This window comes from Mytilus trossulus, chromosome 12, assembly GCF_036588685.1.
Source record: "Mytilus trossulus isolate FHL-02 chromosome 12, PNRI_Mtr1.1.1.hap1, whole genome shotgun sequence".
Taxonomy (NCBI): Eukaryota; Metazoa; Mollusca; class Bivalvia; order Mytilida; family Mytilidae; genus Mytilus; species Mytilus trossulus.
Genome location: NC_086384.1, coordinates 44,410,280 through 44,432,126, shown reverse-complemented (window position 1 = coordinate 44,432,126; position 21,847 = coordinate 44,410,280). Strand labels below are relative to the sequence as shown.

Sequence of the window (21,847 nt, the reverse complement as noted above, 5' to 3'; positions counted from 1 at the left end):
GACAACTGCACCTGAAACCAGTCGGGCTGTTGTTACAGACGCCGTGTCTGCTGCAAGTATTTTTACTGCAGTCTGGATTTAAATTAAATGATTTTTTTTGTTATTAGAAATTTCAATTTTTTTTCTTCTAGAAATTAGTTAAATAAACAGAATTTACCTCTGTTTAGTAATATTCTCCCCTTCAAACTTTTAATGAAAATATTTTAAACTGTACTTTTATATTTTAAAGCTTGTAAAGCAGAAATTTTACTTTTTTCTAACGAGGTCTTAAAAAGTTGAATGATATTTTAAAACATATAAATTGTGTATGCTTAATTTCTATTTATTTGTATTTTCAATTCTATATCGAGCTACAATTCTAAATTATGTTTATGTATGCGTAATGTTGCATTTCTCTTTTAAAATTACCACCCAATTTGAGCTCATTTGTGTTCACGGAAAACATTTTTGGAAAGATACGTTAAGGTCAATATCGTTTTATGTGAAAAACAACATTGAATTCATCAACAAGAATGTGTCCATAGTACATGTATGCCCTACCATTTTCTATGTTCAGTGGACCGTGAAAATGGGGTAAAATATCTAAGTTGGCATTGAAATTAGAAAGATCATCTCATAGGGAACATGTGTACAAAGTTTCAAGTTGATTTAACGAACAGACAAACAAACAAACGAACGGACAAACAGACCAGAAAACATAATGACCATAAATGGGACATAACTATAGTTTGTAAGTTTCTTGGTTATAGTCATGTCTCTTTGTCTTCAATTTCTCGCCGTAACAGTTGTTCATTTAAACCTTTAGAGGAGAAGGTTCAGTAAGACCACTTTTTTGCCACTTCATAAATTGCTAAAATATAAACTTTAAGCTATTTATTGGAGAGTAGAATACTTCTGTTCAAATGGGCTGTTTTTACAATACAATGCATATGAATCGGGTTTTAGCATCATTAAGTCATGCAAACTTACTAAAACTTCATAATTTTAGCATAGGAGTTAATTTTTAAACATTTTTCGGCTTAAATAGATGTGGCCGCATTTGTGTTCATTCTTAATATTTAAATGTCAGTTGTATTTGATGATGATACATAACATAAATAAAGGTTGAAGATGAGCACGGATGCGGCCACGTTCATTTTTGACAAAAAACATCATATTTTTTTTTACATAATATGGCATATTTGATAGATTTATAACATTCAAGCTTGAATTTAAGAGTCTGTCATGACTAAATCAGTTTCAATTTTTCATAACCAAGGAGTAAAGTAGACACTTGAGTGTTTAAAAAGTGTCCAAAATCTTTCATCAGATGAACCTGAAATTTGGGACCAAATCGGCCCTTACCGGACTTACGATTGTAACCATTATGTAAAAGTAAAACACCCATTGACACGGAAAGTGTTACAAGCAAAATTTGAATTCAATTTGCAAATATGAAATGTTGTATTATAATGATATTGAAATATATATATATATATCAAACTTACGATTAACAACTACAATGAAGATAAACATTAATTAAAATGACAATAAACAGTACCAACTGCCCCTAAGAGCTTATCAAAGATGAATGTCTCTTCAATGATGTTCGAGGCCAAAATATTCGAAAATACAAACGTTATTTAAATAGTGTAGAGCTGGTTAAACAAAACAAATATATAATTCTACTAATGTAAAAAAAACAGCACTTCTGATTAGAGAATTATTGATTGTTGCTATTTATGTATTTTTTAGTTCAAGAGCAATACAGCTAAAAGAGAACACTACTAGAAATCAATAGTTGGCACATGTACACCAACATTATGAAAATGAATTGAAGGTTCTACATAGTTCTAAATCAATACATTTCATTAAAGAAAACAATTTATATCTTCCCTGATAAGCTTTTCACTTGTTTTTTTATTATGTAAATCGAGATCTAAAATGATACCATAGTTTTGTTTATTTATATTAATACTTTTGCTTGTCATGACAATCTATTCTTGAGAAGAAAAAAAACATTGTTGAATACCATATAGTGACATAATTGTTGTAAGCTTCGACGTCGTTTGGTCTCTTTTGGAGAGTTGTCTTATTGACAAACATACCACATCTTTTTCCTTTCATAGAAGTTACTACACTACATACCAGCTTGACATTTTGAACCAGTGTATCCTGCATTACATTTGCACGTAAAACCAGTATGGCTGCTTGTGCATGTTCCATGTCCATTACACGGATTTGATGAACAATCTAAATTTTAACATAAAAAATTAGAAATGTAATTGTTGTATTATATCGCATTATTATTATTACTAAATAAAACGGCAAAAGGAGTAAGCGTTTGAGAAAACGTAACTAAGTTACAAATCTTGTGTATAATCAATTCATTAGTCCTTTTTGAAAACTAAAATATATATTTAAACTAATATAACTAATAACGGTAATTAAAAAAAGCATTGACCAAAAGAACACAGAAACAAACACCAACGAGTTTTTACACATTGTATGTAAACGTACTTACAGTCTATAGCTGAAAAATAAAATCTTCATAATTACGAGAAGTCGTTTAAACATTAAATATAACAATCTTAAAGGGACCAGTCCTGCTCATCTTGCATAAAACTCTGATACCTTAGATTAAATAATACTGATTCGGCCTAGATGCTTAAAAGTCGTATAAGCTGCAAATTCACGTATAAATTAAAAAGACGTGGTATGAGACAACTCTTTTTTCAATTCACAGTTTGCAAAGGTAAACCATTATAGGTCGAGATACTGTCTTCAACACGGAGCCTTGGTTAACACCGAACAACAAGCTATAAAGAGCTCCAAAGAGCTCGAAAAACCCATGTTCGCTTTCCCCCTAAACTCGTGAATTTGGTTGATGACATATTTAAATGTATTTGCAAAGGTTCCATATGAAACAATAAAACAACTTAAAAGTGCTAAATAATTGCATAAACTGAAAAATATCAAAATAGTCAACAGATACCAAAAAGAGGCTTAATTTTGCATTGTACTAACTGAATGTATATGTTATTTACACCAATCTCGTTTATCTTAACTTGAACACTAAATAATTATTGTGAAATATAACTGAAAAATTCAATGCTACGTAAACTTACATCAATTACTTATAGCTTATTTGAGAAAATAAGTATTAAACAAGAAAAGAAATGTCGTTTCATCTGCGTATTGACAATACATACCTCTATCACACTGTGTTCCGGTGTAGCCTCTGTGACATTTACATGAGTACCCGGATGTACTACTTTTACAACTTCCATATTTACAGGGACTGCTTTTACAATCTGTAAAACAAGATTGGAAGTAACTTGAAATATTTTAATTACCAACATGACGGAGGATACTAGTTGAGTTCAGCTAAAACATGTTAAACTGACTTCTCCTCTGCACCTGGATTGATCATAGATTTGTTTTACAAAAATGACGTGGTTAGTTGCAGAACTGAAACTGCCTACATGTACCTCTTCAATGTACCTAGGTAAATATGATACATAAAGTTAAGATTTTATCACGTTATATATTGAGATTGAAATATTTAGCTACTCTATAATCTGAATCAGTGTTTGTCAAAAAGCTATATATCTAATGAACATTCTTTATAATCGAAAGCTGTATATGCGTAGCTCTATCCTTTGTGAAGCACTAATGTGTACTGCACCATTGTGTTTTTAAACCTTTGGTATTCTATTCCCGGTTTTTTGGAGTTTTCAATGACTGAATGTATTGCGCACTTCACATGTTTATGATTCTCATTTAAAATGGAAATTTTGTTTGAATAAAAACCTTGTTTATCATTATTATATGTCAGCTATGTGACTGTGTGTTTGCTTTACAAAGCTACTAGACTAGCATATTGGATATCCTTAATACTGTTTGACTTTCCTATTCTGTAATAGAACATTACACTGGAAATATTTCTCAGAAAAAGTTAAACAAATTCTTATGTACATTAAAATCAGAATAATCAAGATATCATTGACTGAGGAAATAGAATGCTAGACGTATACTTATAGAAAAACAGAAAACTGTTTATATTGTTTATAACACACTGTTCAAGTGAAGGTAGAGACTCAGGGTTTCAAAATACTTAAACAAGAAATAAATAAAATAATGTAACTTACAGTTAATCTCTGAAAAGATAAAACAAAAATACATTTACAAATTTTAAACATTTTGTCTCAACATTTAAACAAACAAAGGTTCTGAATGTAGTATAAACTTTATATATTAACATAAACCGTATACCTTGTAGCAAAAACGACACAAATTAATACAATATGCTGACTGGTGTTTCAACGTTCGTATTAACGGAAGATGGTTTAGGATACATTGTAACTAAAACTTTATATATACTAATGGAAGAAACTTGACTTGAATGAAGGGCAACTGAACGTTCGCTTTAACGATATCATTTAAAGTCAGAAGTTTAAACGGTACATATTACCGGAAGCTGTGTTAGAGTATCATGTAAAGTTTGCAGCGGCCATGTTCAAATTGAAGCCGAATTCTGACTATAGATCCACATAAACGGTAATCAGTTTTGAACAGTAAGGTCTCTTGATAAGTACAAGGCCTCTACTTTGGATAACTTGATATTAGAAATTGATTGGATTAACGTCATTACATCTGGAATATCTAGTCGATATCATGTACTACTCAAAACCAAGGTTCCTTGTGTTTAAATGGCGCCAAAATTATACAATCATAACAGGTGTTACATAAGACATTGGCAATATTATCTACTCTAACGTTCAATTCGAACTTGGCAAGAATGATACCTTAATAAGTAAGTGTTATGTCGTCGTATTAAAATGACCAGTCCCATAATAATTGTAAACAAAATCTTTAACATACAATACACACTTTTTTGTATCATTTCAAGCTTATAAACAAGGGAAGGACAAGGATTATCGACCACCTTTACAGTTTCAAAGCGTGCTGAATCCAAAAAAAAAAAATTTTTGTCTGACTTCACCTGATATTGTTAATATATATAGTAACCCGAATTTAATATACAGCAGCTAGAATTTGATACAACCATGTTTATGAAAATGGCTAATACAAAAATAATAATTCTTTCCATCACTAAAAGAGTCATAGATTGTGAAGAGAAATGACGTGATATAAAATATACAGTGCATTAAATATCACTTTGTTACTATATTTGGTAGATAAAGACAACAGAAAGTGTTCCATCAGCAGAATAATTACTTTACATTACCATTATATTTATTATGATTTAAGAATTGAATGCTTCTTTTTGTAACTTTATTTGGGTGTAAAAGGGTTGACCGAAGTACATTTTGTATGAAGCGCGGAAGCATTCAATACTTATGATTACATTTTTTTAGCTAGAATCGAGAAAACACAATTTTTATCAAGTTTTTATTTGATTCACATGTACACTTTTTTGCGGGACCACGTGTCATCATGAATGATAAATTTTATTGTGAAATGCAATTGCTTAAGGATTAACGCGAGATAAGCAGTTAGTCAATCAGAATAAAGTATTATATTGAAACATACATCTTAATATGTAATTATATTGTGGTACAATAACATAATCTTGATATAAATACGATTTACCATATTGGCAAAGGTGTCCTTCATAACCTTTGTGACATGTACATCCAAACCATAAAAAGAAGTTGTGACAAACCCCATGTTTACACGGATTGTACTTGCAAACTGTGAAAAAATACAAATAAATGAAACAAGATACCTTCATTTAGTATCAATATAAAGCTGATATCTCAATATATATTAAACTGTATTTATGAGTTATCGTTGAATATCTCAACAGATTGTGTCGCTTGAGTCGGTACGGCAAAAGTAAGAAAAACAATCGAGTTGAGATAATCAAGGACGTATAACTAAGTGACTAACATAGTATATATACGTTCCTGAGATAATCAATGATAATCTGTTTATCGTTATTTTAATATGACGACATTACAATACTGTTATATTTGTTCCAGTGGAAATAATATTACAAATTATGTTTTCCACTTAAAAATTATGTTATGAAGGAACTGCTATTTCGTGACATTTTAACACACAACATTTAAAAAAGGGAGTGACACTGATGAAGTATATTGCTGTGCCTTAATGAGGGGGAGGACAGGGGGTACCCTTCTTCCTTCTCCCATCCCTCTTCTCTTTTCTCCTACCCCCTTTCTCCCTGTCTCCCTTACCCCTGTCCTCCCCCGCCTTAATATATGTCAATACAATTTCATTTTATCTTGTTCGTATATTTTATTTTCAGTATCTTCTGAAAAATTTCAGGACTGCTGTAATTTTTTGTTTGTTAGTGCTGCATCGTCGTTAGCGTATCAGACATGTATTGAATTATCATGGCCAAATAAATGTTCGTGGTTCAGTATTATCACATGATTATTTCGATGAATTTGCGTCTTCATGTTCTAAATTTTTATCTCGTTTACTTAGAAGTCTTTTTTCTGTATCTCTAACAATAAAATAACTAGACAGCTAGCCTAAAAAATTAGTACAAGAACAAGTATTTAAAAATAACAGCTTGACATTAATTATGAAATTATTTAATAAAAAAAATACTTACAACTGCAAAATCGTGCTGTAAATTGTAACAATGATAATACTAATATGTCATTGAATTTCATACAAAAGTCATTTGCAATACAATGGATTTTACAATCCTGTACATTACCAGAATATTTTAATCAGTGTTAGCTATTAGGGAGCAACCATTTAATTTCAAGGGGGTATGGTTTTTTGTTTGAGTCAGAATAATTTTATTTGTGTCGTCTGCTTGAACAGAATACTTTTTTCAATCAATTAGGGAATCAGAATATATGTTTAGGAAAAAACCATGCACCCCTTGTGAAATTGAATGGTCGATCCCTTACATCTGCTGTATTTGAAAGGGTTCGACTATTTGATATTCTGGGGGAGAAGTATTTCTTGCGGATTGACTGTTCCTTTTTATCTGTTTCTACGCCTGTTTTTTTCTCCTTAGCGAAAACTTTTGCACACCATTGTTCCTGCATTTTGTGTTTAAGAATAGACATTTTCATCCTGTTTTAAGTGCAAAATCTTTCTTTTTACAATCTTGCTATACCAAGGGATTCGTTTTCAAAATACTCCTACAAATGGTCTGGGCTTAACCGGTATTAGGGTGTGTTTCATGCATGCTTGAACCCAAGGACTGGTCGCGGGACTGATAGAACCATACGAATACACATTATAGTTCTTTATTCCTATCTGGGCAAGTTCAAAATTTACAAATCATTTCAAACTAGTTGAAGCTATCTGGGGCCTTGTTTAAACAATATTCCTTGCATAAATCTTTTCATAAATACATGTTTATACCATCATGAACAAAGCATTTTCAAATACCTTAATCGGTCTTATAAAAATTACCTCTAAAAGTATCAAAATTAAGGAATGTCCACTTTCTAAACTTTTTCATTCCTTAGTGCATTGCTAATGACCTTTAAACATTACTCTACTTGACCTAAACAAGAAGTTCTCTGAGTAACTGTTTTCCTTGATTGGTCATAATGGCGATAAGGTGTTTTATTTTTGTTTTACCTCTGCTATTTACTCGATATAAATATATATATGGTGTGATTGCCTATGAAAAAATTAGCCATCAGTGAATAAAGAAAGAGATCTTCACTGTGTTTAAGCAAAACAAACGTCACCGGATTATATTAGCAAATGTGAAACTCAAGCAAGAGATTTGTTGATAAACTTATTTAGATGTACTCGATAATGCTTGAGTATGGTCGATACTTTGTACTATACTCGATCAAGCTAGAGTATGGTCGATACTTTGTACTATACTCGATCAAGCTAGAGTATGGTCGATAAATTTGTACTATACTCTATCAAGCTATAGTATGTTCGATACGTTGTACTATACTCGATCAAGCTAGAGTATGTTCGATACGTTGTACTATATTCGTTCAAGCTAGAGTATGGTCGATACTTTGTACTATACTCGATCAAGCTAGAGTATATTCGATACGTTGTACTATATTCGTTCAAGCTAGAGTATGGTCGATACTTTGTACTATACTCGACCAAGCTAGAGAATGGTCGATACTTTGTACTATACTTGATCAAGCTAGAATATGGTCGATACTTTGTACTATACTCGATCAAGCTAGAATATGGTCGATACATTTGTAATATACTCGATCAAGCTAGAGTCTGGAAGATACTTTGTACTATACTCGATCAAGCTAGATTATGGTCGATACTTTGAACTATACTCGATCAAGCTAGAATATGGTCGATATATTTGTACTATACTCGATCAAGGTAGAGTCTGGTCGATACTTTGAACTATACTCGATCAAGCTAGAAGATGGGTTATACATGTGTACACTCGATCAAGCTAGTCAAAGAGTATGGTCAATACCTTGTACTATACTCGATCAAGCTAGAATATGGTCGATACTTTGTACTATACTCGATCAAGCTAGAGTATGGTCCATACTTTGAACTATACTCGATCAAGCTCGAATATGGTCGATACATTTGTAATATACTCGATCACGCTAGAGTGTGGTCGATACTTTGTACTATACTCGCTCAAGCTAGAGTATTGTCGATACTTTGTACTATACTCGATCAAGCTAGAGTATGGTCGATACTTTGAACTATACTCGATCAAGCTAGAATATGGTCGATACATTTGTACTATACTCGATCCAGCTAGAGTCTGATCAATATTTTGAACTATACTCGATCAAGCTAGAATATGGTCGATACATTTATACTATACTCGATCAAGCTAGAGTATGGTCGATACTTCGAACTATACTCGATCAAGCTAGCTAGAATTTGATCAATACTCTGAATTTTACTCAACAAAAGCTATTGTCTCGATCGTCCCTGAATTGAATTTGAGAACGTTTGATCGTACTCTTGTTGAAAATACATTCGATCTGTTTAGTACGGTTCTCGCTCTGTTAGATATGGCCGTTGCATGATATTGTTAATTCAGATATTAAAAGAAGAAATATAGAAAAAGAAAAAAAAAGAAAAATCATAAACCCGCAATGACCATAGAAAACTTGACATGCTTAATACCTTTCACCCACAATTGTTCATACAAATGTAAATATGGTTTAAATATCAATTTGTTTGCAAAAATATCATAATAATTAAGATTTACTTACATGACCTCTTTACCTGGTCTGTAATAAAATTGACACATTGTATAATTCCATCAAAATTATTTGATATAATACATAATAATATGAAGCGTGAAATATTGACTACGTACTGTTGTAAAGTGCGTTACCATTTGAGTCTATTTTGTTTATGCCTCCATGATTATATAGGTCAGTAGTACTTTAAGATATTCTAACCGGATAATTTAGGAATCTGATTGGGTCATTGTGTCTGCTTTGTTTAATTCTTTATGTCGGTTTTCTCTGCAGTAGTTTTTATTTTGTACCCATTTTTCTCATTTTTTCCTATTTAAGCATTCAATGTTTCTCTGTTCTTTATTTCTTTTTCTTTTGCGGTCCACAGTGGTCCACATTTCTGTAAACCGCTACCATACCCTCTTTTACAGGTTAGTTGTACTTAACGATAATTCACGGGCTTATCTAACCACTATATGCTGTTGTAATATTGCATACATGTATGTTGTATTTTCTCTCGTTTATAGTGTAACACATCAGAGTGTTCATTAAAACTTGTGGCTCCAACATGGTCAATTCATATCTGTGACCTCAGGAGCTTACGCAGTCTACCTTGCGATCCGCCGTCTCATTTTGAAAGAACGTGTGAACTATACAAATGTTCAAAACTTTGTTATTCAAATATTTTATTTGCTCAGAAGATACTTGGTGTATCTTCAAAGGTGGATTTACAACCTCAGACTTAAATCTTTGTAAGACATTGTATTCCCTTTTTAAATCTTTGTAAGACATTGTATTCCCTTTTTAAATCTTTGTAAGACGTATTCCCTTTTTAAATCTTTGTAAGACATTGCATTCCCTTTTTAAATCTTTGTAAGACATTGTATTCCCTTTGTAAGACATTGTAATCCCTTTGTAAGACATTGTATTCCCTTTTTAAGACATTGTATTTCCTTTTTAAGACATTGTATTCCCTTTGTAAGACATTGTATTCCCTTTGTAAGACATTGTATTTCCTTTTTAAGACATTGTATTCCCTTTGTAAGACATTGTATTCCCTTTGTAAGACATTGTATTCCCTTTGTAAGACATTGTATTTCCTTTTTAAGACATTGTATTCCCTTTGTAAGACATTGTATTCCCTTTGTAAGACATTGTATTCCCTTTGTAAGACATTGTATTTCCTTTTTAAGACATTGTATTCCCTTTGTAAGACATTGTATTCCCTTTGTAAGACATTGTATTCCCTTTGTAAGACATTGTATTCCCTTTGTAAGACATTGTATTTCCTTTTTAAGACATTGTATTCCCTTTGTAAGACATTGTATTCCCTTTGTAAGACATTGTATTCCCTTTGTAAGACATTGTATTCCCTTTGTAAGACACTGTATTCCCTTTTTAAGACACACCATGTCCTTTGCAACTAATTTAAAAATTATGGTGCAAAATATGTGTATATAAATATTATTTCTTAAAATCACCATCATTTAATTAGTGCCCAATTGGACCCGGAATTTTAAGTCCAAGATAAAAAGTGATCAATTTTATGAAGTGAAATAACATTTGACTCTATCCTTTATTTTTGTATATGTTGTCCATTATACTTTTCTTATCTATAGATTTTAAAATACCATATTTCTCTATTCTGCATTTGATTAGTCTATAATTCTGTGGTATTGGTACAATATTCTCTGAACCAGCCCCTCATAATTAAAGTGTCATGACCATTCTTTATTTTCTACATATTAAGTAACTACACAAAAGGGAAGTAAAATATCTTTTATATCATTAAATTATCTCCCCTTTTAACAATTTGTCTCTCGCATCTCGTTTGCACGCACTGACTGTTAATCATTCTATAATGCTGTGTACTTTTTTGTCTTTAAAAAAATGGAAATCCGTATGAACAGAGGCGAATTTAGGGGGGCAGGGGGTCTGCCCCCCCCCCCCTCCTTTTTGGGAAAAAATGTGGTTGCTTATATAGGGAATCACTGAAGCGTGACTGGAGAGGGCCCCCTCTTAGGTCAGTCAGTGGCCCCACTTATGAAAAATTCTGGATCCGCCTCTGATGAATTTTCAATTCCGCAAGGGTCCATTATTGCTCAAAAAGCATTTTTATTTCTATTTCTATACATACATACCTGTACTAGTTTCAGCTTCAATAAAACCATGAAGAGTACAAATGATTAATAGTATTAATGGAAGCATGTCTGTACTTAATCTGAAAAAAATTATATGTGATGTATACATTGAATATTATCTATGAATTCATGAACTCTCTGAATGCCGATGAATTTTCTTGAATCACAGCTAGTTATTTGTATTTGCTTACGGAGGCTTCCGGGGGTTTTTTTTTGTGTTGTTTTTGGGGGGTGAGGCTAGGATGAAATTTTCAAAAAAAGACATGAGAGGAGTTACGAGTAAAGCGGATGACAATTTATGTATAAAAAGCAGGACCGAAGAGAGTGAAAAATATAAAAGTCAAGACAGGAATTTCAACTTTAAAAAAATCAGGACAACATTAAAAATTTTCTCATTCAAGCCCCTCCCCCCAAAAAAATAAATAAATAAAGGGTAGCTAACGGAATCGATTTGTACTTTTAAGACACAACTTTGCATTGCAATTACTTCATTATACTCTGTATTAATTGTGCGATATTTGAGCTGTAATAATTTTGTAATATATAAAGATAAGGAGACGAGGTACATGTATGATTGCAAATATAAGACAATCATCCACCAAAGTCATGTTTAAAATCCGACACAATCTTATCTAGACAAAAATTAAAATACATATATGAATCAGTCATAGTATATATTAAAGATTGAATAAAGAGCAGGCTGTCATTATATAAAGAATAAATAAAATACAAGTGAAATTAATCCTACCTCTTCATATATACACGTATTGTCTTGAAAGGAGGTTCTATCACATAGTTATCTGAGATCGTTGACCAAGGCACTCGTTATCTTGTTTATCACACTTGTTCTTAATGAACCAAAAGGACAGGTCAGAAATAATGACCACATATACACCATGGAACCAATTCTTGACCATTAGAATTACGTAATGGAACTGCTTTCCTTTTATACGTTCATTTAGTACAGATCTGTATACAGTAGTGTGAGGGTCTGTGGATGAACTTGTTTTGATTTTTGTCTTGTTTTCTATACTTTTTTTTCATTACCCGCATGGGTAGTCATGTAAAAACTAATGACCACATACATATTTGTTCATCGCGGAAAACATTTTTTTCAGTTGAAATTACGTAATAATGGAACTTTTTTCCTTTCCTACGTTCCGTTAGTGTTAAGAAGAAAGACCGTCTGTAGGAGGACTAGTGTTGACCTCGTGAACCTCAAGAACGGGTCAGAAACAAATACCACATATACGTAGTGGAACAAATTCCATACATTTAGAATTACGTAATGGAACTGCTTTTCTTGTATATATACGTTCATTTAGTACAACTCTGTATACAGTAGCAATGGATTCGAAGAACTTGTTTTGAGTTTTGTCTTGTCTTCTATATTTTTTCCTCGTGAATCACAAGAGATTAAACTTTAAAAAGGTACAGAAGCAACCCTTTTCTCCCTTTAATTTATCTTCTATGTTATTTCGGGGAAAGGTCTAAAACCATCTTTGCCTGGAATAATTTTGGATTCACGTATGTCAGTTTTTTTTCAGCTGGAGGTCCAGCTTAGCTCGTCTTGTACCTGTGTCCGTCTTCACAGCTGGTGCAGATCCCGGATGTTAAAAGGGAGACCCATGTACTTCTACTAGGTGGATCCAGCCATTATAAAAAGAGGGTTCCAACCAAGGATAAAGGGGGATGCTTCCAATAATATGTACGCTTTCAAAATCATTGACTGTCAAAGCCAAAGTGGGTTCTCACCCCGGGACCCCACCCCCTTTTATGGATTCGCCCCTGGGTCATAAGGACGGCCTTACATGCCAAAGTTTGAGTTAGACTTGTAAAAAGTCTGTGTATTTATTATATTATAAAGCTCCATAATCATTAGGCATTGGGCACCATTCTCCTTCTCTTGCATCCATAAATTCGCACTAGTTATAACAATCAGTCATTTAGACAAACAAGCCGCGTCTGGTATCTCTCTATATTATATTTATATCGTCAAGAACTTTGCATTTGTTTATTTTGTAAATGTTACACATTTGTATTTTTAATTGTTTCTTTGTGTATGAATTTGGTAACAAACCGATTGTTTGGAATTTATACTGATAAAATATCTTATCTGTCATAATTTGTTTGCGTTAAATAACTATCCGTAATAAAACGAGGAAAAGTATGTTTGAGTGATGTCCCTTTAAAGTTCACTGATGACACAAATTCATTTGTTTTAAAGCACAATATGTTAAATCTTATATTATATATATTAACACTCATAGAATAAGATATTTTACTTAGTAAGAACATTGTTTATTGCTTTAACTGAATTTTTAAGAGAAAAATTGTAATTTGAATTTCAGTAACAAACCTTAGATTCATTGTCTTGTCAGCGACTATTTATATAGAATTTTACATAACATTAATAAAAAGGGCCTTTACCATGTGTGGTACTCAAAATCTAACGATTTTGGGCGGAATCACTATCAGGAGATTTCGGAGGCATAATTTCTTTACTTGGTGGCAGTTGGTACTCATTAGGTCCGGCGCCCCATCAAATTAACTAATAATATATGATGCTACCCCCAAAACAAAACGTGTGTCTCTGTACTTTCTGTCCATCAGATACAGATACCGCCCGCACAAATTATGATTTCTTGTGACTGGATATAACAGAAGCAATCGTACGGACAATGAACATTAAGAGATGACTAAAATCATGATTGGACAGATGGCAATAAAGTTAGAAACCTTCGTCAATTCATAACTTCCAGATTCGCCTTTTAAATAGTATTTGTTATATAATGCAAACCCTGACAAATAAACTTAAATACAGTGAAAAAAAAAATTGTCTATCGAAAGAAGGTGCATTTTTTTTTAATCAAAGGGACTAGTACGGGTTCCTAACCATTCCTAAACTTAATATATATATGCACTCAGTGAAAAGTTTGGCAATATTTATAGAAGATTTTAAAACCGATAAAATTTGTTTACATAAACTATACAAGTATAAACAAGCCGTTACGATATACACGAGAATGTATGTATCAAATTATTAAATTAAAGTATTCACGTAAAATTTCAATCGAAGTAACAGTATAATGAATGAATGATGCTATCATCAATGATCAGCAATTACATATTTTATTTTAAAACATAATTCCAGGTGAGAAGATTTTTATGAACTCGAGTTATCTCTCTTTATCTGTAAAATTGAGAATGGTAATGGAAAACGTATCAAAGAAACAACAACGGTGAACCCGTCCAAAGAGCAGAATGTTTTTCCTCCAGAACGATTTTAAGAGTATTTCGTTACAAGATGATAGCAATTAAAAGTAAATATATAATTAGTCATAGCCTGGTTATGCGTCTTTTATGAATCTTTCCCTTTGAGTCTTGGTCGTAATCAAAGACTGTCATTCCAAACCTGAGAAAAAGGAGCACTTCTTACATTTTCAGTCAGTGCGCCGGAATACCAACTTCATTCATGTATAGGTGCAAAAAAGTTAACAGAATTGCTTTTACAAACTTAAGGCTGTTATAAGAATTCACGGTTTATCAGATGTTGATTTTTGAAGTAAATAATTTTGCAAACGGCCAAATTTATTAATATTTGATAATCTGATAAACCTATTCAGTTATGCACTATGTAAACGGTATCTCCTGTTATATAGGGGGGGGGGGATACAGTTTTTTTTCTTTACTCTTAAAAAATGAAAACTAGAACACAATGTAAGTTTTCGGTATCAGCTTTTCCTAAGCAATGATCAAAGCTATTGTGCACATCTAATATTGGATTCGAGCGTCACAGATGACCCTTTGTAGACGAAACGTGCGTCTGGCGTTTATACAAAATTTAATTCTGGTATCTATGATGAGTTAATTCATCTTTATAATGAATTAAAGAGAGCAAGAGAACGAAAACTAGATAACTGTCAAACACATATTACAAGTGCACTTGTACATGTCAAGTGCATAAATGTAAATATCATGTAGCCCTCTCATTGTTTTACTACGTTTTCACATTTTATCTCCTTCGTTTTAAGTTATTCTACTTTTTTCATATATTTCGAAATTATCCTTGTTTTATTTGGGACCGATATATGTATCAAATTGAATCCTATGTTTTATGGGGGGAAATGTCAAGATTTACACAAAAAAGTCACATGTAGATAGAAGTTATGGGACGTTTTTGGTCGTAGAAGGACACTCATCATTCACTAAAAATGAAAAACAGTTTCTTTGAAGGATTCATCTCCTTTTCAATTTTGAATTCATATATGAAACTAACATTTCATTTTTAATCGATGAATTAAAGTATTACTGAAAGTTCGAGGAATTATGAAGATCAAAACTAATCATCCGTTAACCTTATCTTTCAGCGAAGGCAGATTCATTATATTCGTATTTTAACCTTTAGCTTTCAAAGGATTAAAAATAGAAGATATCATTTTAAATTTTACCATATTAAGATGAAACAAAGAAGAAAAATGTATTCTCTATTTCAATAATTGCATTAGAGCATTTATCGATTCCTTAAAATCAAAGCCATGTTAGGGGAAATACCAAAGGAAGCGGTGCATTTACTCATTAGAGTAAGAAGAAAACATAATTAGCAAAGGAAGTCCGTTTTCCTGAAAAACATTTAGTTTGAATTTATAAAAAGGTTTTTGGCAAATGAAGCGGTTCTGTTCATGCACTTAAGCAGCACTTTACAATTTATAAAATATTTATTTGAAAAAAGCTTTTACAAAGCTAAATGAATAAATCTCATCTAAGGAAAATTTCTCTTTTTATCGCTTCGTTTTCAGTTGTTCGAATTTTACAGCATTTAATTTGAAGGACCAGGCGGACAACTCTTACTGAAAATAAGTATCTACATTTTTTTGCATTTTTACATGTATTTACTTTAAGATTTCTTTCGGTTTAGTCTAGTACATTTTCCCCAAGAATGGCATTCTTTCAAAAAATTATAATCGAATTCGAGTGTGACAGGTTTTGTTTGGAGTAAACATCATATCTTGATGTTTAAATCTTATATTTTTTAATTAAGTTGAATTCAGACGAATATCGAGTATTAAAAAGTATACATTAAATTAAACAAATATGTACATGTCAGAGATAATACCACAATTTCTACATGTGTAGTTGTATTGTCAAAAATCAGAAAAATGTATTTCAGCTAGTAATATTACTAAGTATTGTATTAATTGCAAATGTTGTTGCAAGATTGTTTTTTACATGAATGTAATATTTTTTCCTATTTCCCCAAAGTTGGCTCGAAGATGGAAAAGATAGTAATTAAGATTTTTGCTTTATGGTTTCATTTACAAGGATTTGTGAACTCCTTTCAATTGCCAATGATCTTTGAAGGTTACATGTACCTGTCACATTGCGGATAGCTCTACCTTTGTCCATTATATACATTTTTTCAAGTCAAAGCTAAATGAACCACGAATCCTTATATAGCATATCTATTGTTTTGTAGTAGTTGTATAAGCATTTTTAATAAAAAAAAAAAAAAAAAAAGTAAACATAACAACATGCGAATCACAATTTCAGCATGGGCTTTACTACTCAAACCAAAAAATACGACGCACACAAGTAAATATCTTCAATTCATTTCAAGTAGCGGAACCAGAAAGTAAAATTGAGAGTTGAAATGGGGAATATGTCAAAAGACAACAACCCTACCGAAGAGCAGAAACAGCTGAAGGCCACCAATGGGTCTTAAACACAGCGAGAAAACTCGCACCCGAAGGTAGTCTTCATCTGGCCCCTTAACAAAAATGTGTACTAAGTCATGTCACGATATAGAAGTTCCTTCAAGACACAAGTTCCAAAAGGAAACAGTATTCTGGAATATTATTTCCACAGGAATAAATATTGCAGTATATGTTCCTAACGGAATAAATGGTATAGAATATTTGTTCCAACAGGAATAGGTATTGATATGACAATGCTTATAACAAAGTTTTCATTGGAACTTCTGTTAGGCGGAACAAATATACGGTTACAGTCATACTAAACTCCCAAACATGTAAATGAACTATAAGCATTCTATTTCGCCAATGGTTTTATATGAAACAGAGATTGCTACAGATCTTTTTAACGCAATGTGACCCCTTTTGAGTCAGTTTTAGTTTATCTTAACATCGCTAACTGCTTTCCTCTTATTACTCTTCCCACTTTTAATTCTTTAACCAGAAAAAAAGAACAATTTTAAAACACATTTAATGGACTTAAACAGTTAGAATTACAAGAAATCCTGAAAGGTGTCATTTGAGAACTGTCACTTTTACCAGCATAATTCATCCCTAATTTAATCAAAATCTCGTATTATCTTGAACAACTTGTAATCTTTTCTCGCATATCAAACTGCTAATGTATTTCTCTCTCGTAAATGCGTTAAATTAGTCTTGAATTGCTTCACATGGTATTGTTTCGATTTTCATCACACTGATAATTATGTTGGAGACAAAAAATAACAGATTTATATTTCGTTATGAGCTGAAAATATCGATATTATTTCAATATAAGGTGGGTGAAATGATATCATTAACAGGAACATACTTTGTCAATTCTCTTTATTAATAAACGGTGTCTAACCAACGTTTTAGATACTCCGAATATGGACAGAAAAATGTCATGCGCTGGAAAATTCGCAGTAGCTTATTCACGATTTTCAAGATTAGATTGCAACATGTACAGTCGGTGCCTGGTTTCAACTTACGCGCTTACTCGAGTCGTATTTGGTTATTATTTGTTTTTTTGCCATGGCATTGTCAGTCTGTTTTCAACTTTCCAGTTTAAATATCTCTTTGGAATCTTTTGCATTTCTGTTACTTGTCATTACCATGAAATGAGATTAAATTCTCTGAAGTTTCATTATATTCTTCAAAAAACGTATTGACCATTATTATTTTTGGGGAAACATGGATTTTTTTCTAACAATTGTAGCAATTTGTTAACCTAATTCCAAAGCATTTTGTTTCTATATGCTTGTTTTTGCCAAAAACACAAAAATAATAAACAAATCGTCTCTTAAGGGCGATAACTCCTCAAGGATTAAACAGTGAATTTCGTAATTCGCGATCTCTTACAAAAAGAAAGATATCGTGACATTAGTAAACGTCCTACTAAGAGCATCTAAAATGTTACCAAGATACAAAGATCTGCCATACGAAGAAAGATTGAAAACTCTGAAAATTCCTACATTGAAAACATTGAAATAACGAAGGGTAAAGGCAATCACGTGATAGAGACCTTCACGCTAACAACAGGAGAATTTAACCCAATGCAAGAGTAACATGCAGAAGGCTTATTTACGCGTTACACATGAGAGCTCGACACCTAGTTAGAGAAGTAACTCGATGAAGATGGTATGAAACAGTACCAGAATAGATATAAAAACTACTTTTTTAATTATATACCTTACAACATAGTGACGACAAAGAACGTTTTTCATCGTTTATACAAGCATTAGAAAGACCGTACATTACAATAAGACTTTAACATATAACAGCGGAAGAAGCACAAGTGTAGTTTGTATATAAAAGAGAGCCAAATATAGAGGACTAAAATAACCCCATATAGATAGAATTAGGTAGGTAAAATGAGTAGATCGATAATTTAAGCATTTTCGATCTAATTCAAGATATTATTTTGCTGTTTACACTTTTTTAAATCCTCTAATAATAAAAAAGGTGAAATTGGCAGTACTATCGGACACATTGTGTAAAACCTCCCCTGTCACGAATGTGACCTACCGAATTAGACTATTTACCGAATTTGTTATAACATAAGCAACACGACGGGTGCCACATGTGGAACCGGATCTGCTTACCCTTCCAGAACACGTGAGATTAACCTCCCCCCCCCCCCCCCCCCGTTTTTGTGTTGGGTTCCTGTTGCTTAGTCTTTAGTTTTCTACGTTGAGTCCTCTGTATTACTATTTGTTTGTTTTTATCTTTATTTTTTAGCCATGACGTTGTCAGTTTATTTTCAATCTATGAGTTTGACTGTTCCTCTGGTATCATTCGACTCTTTTGTTAAATAGACCAAAGGATGTTTGAATCTATGCTGGGTTTTATCCTTAATAGGAGTTTCCGATGAGAAGATTTTTGTAATAGTTAAATGATGACCGGTGACGTCGACGACGGATGACAGCTTCAGACGACAGATGACAACATTTTCATGTAAGCAAAAGCTTATATTGGCCTTTTTGGCTGGGTGTGCATAAAATGAAACTTTCATAAATTTCATAAACAAATGTTTTGTTAAAATTGCTTCGCCCTGCTTTGTCCGCCAATCAATTCACACATTTTTTTAATACACGTGACTTTCTGTCAATGGTAACGAAGATGTCAGTTGAACTAACAACACCGAATTATTTGCATAAACATACATTGAAAGACTGTCATGACCTACTTTTTGAACTTTGACAGTTAATAGCTAATATTAAAATGTAGGTAAATGTTCTGTTTTATCATACTGTCCTCGATATTGTATGTCAAATGTTATCATGAAAGATATAGCTGAAAATTGATGAAAACTTTACAAAACCGATGCATGATTTTGAATTTTTTCTCTTGTCAATTAGGGCAAATTATAGTTTTATTCCCAACAACTTTCAGATCAAGACTTTCAATGTCTAATGATTAATGAGAAACAATTCCCTTTTGTCTTTTCATTCAATGCGTAATTTCAGATATTTTATAAAATAATTGGCAGCAGGGAAACATTTATTTGACAGTTTTCTAAATTAATGTCATTTTTTTTTACCTCAAATAATTCTATAGAAGAAAGGATGATATTTCTTAAAGATGCTCTAACTTCCCCTAATTTTGTGAATTGAAACTAATGGTTTGATTTATGATATAATGCTGTCTTGTAATATCTTGGTATCCTCCATTTTGTAGATTTCACGTCATCAATCAATTTGGTTATTTCTCATACATTTTCATAATTTACAAAATCCTCATTTAGTATGGGAAAAATGCAAAAAAAAATAACGAATACATTTAATTCAAGAAAACAAATATTCATTGTACTAGAATAACACAAGAAGTGATATATAAAATGCCAATGAAACAACACTCGATCAGAGATTAAAGTGATATAAACATTAACAACTATAGGTAACCGTACGGCCTTCAACAATAAGCAAATCTAATACCGCATAGTCCGTTATAAAAAATCCCAAATGACAAATGTAAACCAATTCAAACGAGAAAACAAACAGCCTAATTTATGTACAAAACAATGAACGATAACGTGCAAAACACAATACAACGTTCCACAGAACGGCATGCTACTCTAACCGGGCACTTTATTCCGACTCCCGAATCGACCATGCTTAGCGGAGAAGCAGAAAGTTTTCAAGTCCGAGAGGCGGTTCCAGTTCGTTCCAGTCTTGGTATGACCAAATGTGAATTTGGCTGGATAATTAGTCTTTTGGACACTTGTTCTTCCTCCCTTATGTACGCCGTCAATAAAAGATCATGATGATATACAACACGAATAAAGATTGTGTGCCAGTGTGTTCGTAATGGACTTAATTCATGATGGCAGATATTGGAATATTCAATACTTTAGATATTCTACGCAATTGTATATTATGATTATAATAGCAAAAAAATGTAACCTTTCCAAAACACATAGAATTTTTTGCCTGCTGAGATCTTTTTTTGATCATGTTCTCCGTTCATTTTCAAATGTGTTAATCTACTCTTTATAATCTAAATTGTTTAACCTAACTGTTACCTACAAACAAGTTGGTACACTGTATGTACTGTAACAAGTTCCTGTTTTAGACAGAATGAACTAGCCCTCTATATACATGTGGTACTGATTGAAATTTTATAAATAGCTGCAAACGATTCACAGACTCCACCATGATTAAGTGTTTTGGGTTATGTGCATCCCTTGTACATTTGTGTAGCACAAACATGTTCCACAAGCCGTAGCCACAATCCCGTCACCTTTCCCTTGATTGTGCCATTACCGATAACGACTCATTATTTTATTGTTTAAAAAATGGCAAATGAATTATACACAAGTTTTTTAACTTTGTAACATTCTCTCCAAAATGGATGTGTTCTTGCTTGGGCCAGACGACGGATGCCACATGCCCAACGAAAACACCTATAAACCCTTCCGTAGAAGACGAATGTACCCTTGTTTTGGGGGCTATGTGTTACTCAGTCTTCAGATTTATATTTGTAATGTCGGTTTTTTTTTATTGTGGTTTGTTCTTCCGTCGTTTTTATTATTCGCCCATGCTGTTGCAAGTTTCTACTGACATTAAGATTTCCCAGAATGCACCCTTGACATCTTAATTGTCGGTTTCAGGTTGCTAAAGTTGGGCGTCCATTTGACCGTATGTGTGATGTTTGAATGCGGAAGCTACAATGTACGCCCGGTATGAATGGGAACGTAAAATCTGCTGCCACGCTCTCTGTTTGTTAAAACTTCCTTGAAATAACTAAATGAGGTTTCTATATAGGTGGCCTGTTGTAAGGTTTAATTTCTCCCTCTGTCTAAAAACCTTTCTATAGCAGTTCGCACTCG

At 32.5% G+C, this 21,847-nt stretch overlaps 1 long non-coding RNA gene and 1 other non-coding gene across 3 annotated transcripts; one reads left to right on the top strand and one right to left on the bottom strand.

The window, feature by feature from the left end:
• Positions 1 to 5,595: 5,595 nt before the first annotated feature.
• On the bottom strand, positions 5,596 to 12,147 carry LOC134692065 (uncharacterized). Of its 2 annotated transcripts, none has more exons than XR_010102217.1 (4): positions 12,036 to 12,147; positions 11,288 to 11,367; positions 6,587 to 6,601; positions 5,596 to 5,697 (listed from the first exon to the last, which is right to left on the bottom strand). It is a non-coding gene; the product is annotated as an uncharacterized LOC134692065 (long non-coding RNA). The 2 variants fall into 2 exon arrangements; XR_010102216.1 differs by lacking the exon at positions 5,596 to 5,697 and adding an exon at positions 9,177 to 9,194 and having other exon boundaries at positions 6,585 to 6,601.
• A 1,555-nt stretch (positions 12,148 to 13,702) lies between these two features.
• Positions 13,703 to 13,829, top strand: LOC134693903 (U11 spliceosomal RNA). Its single transcript, XR_010102513.1, has one exon. It is a non-coding gene; the product is annotated as a U11 spliceosomal RNA (small nuclear RNA).
• The last annotated feature ends 8,018 nt before the right edge of the window (positions 13,830 to 21,847 follow it).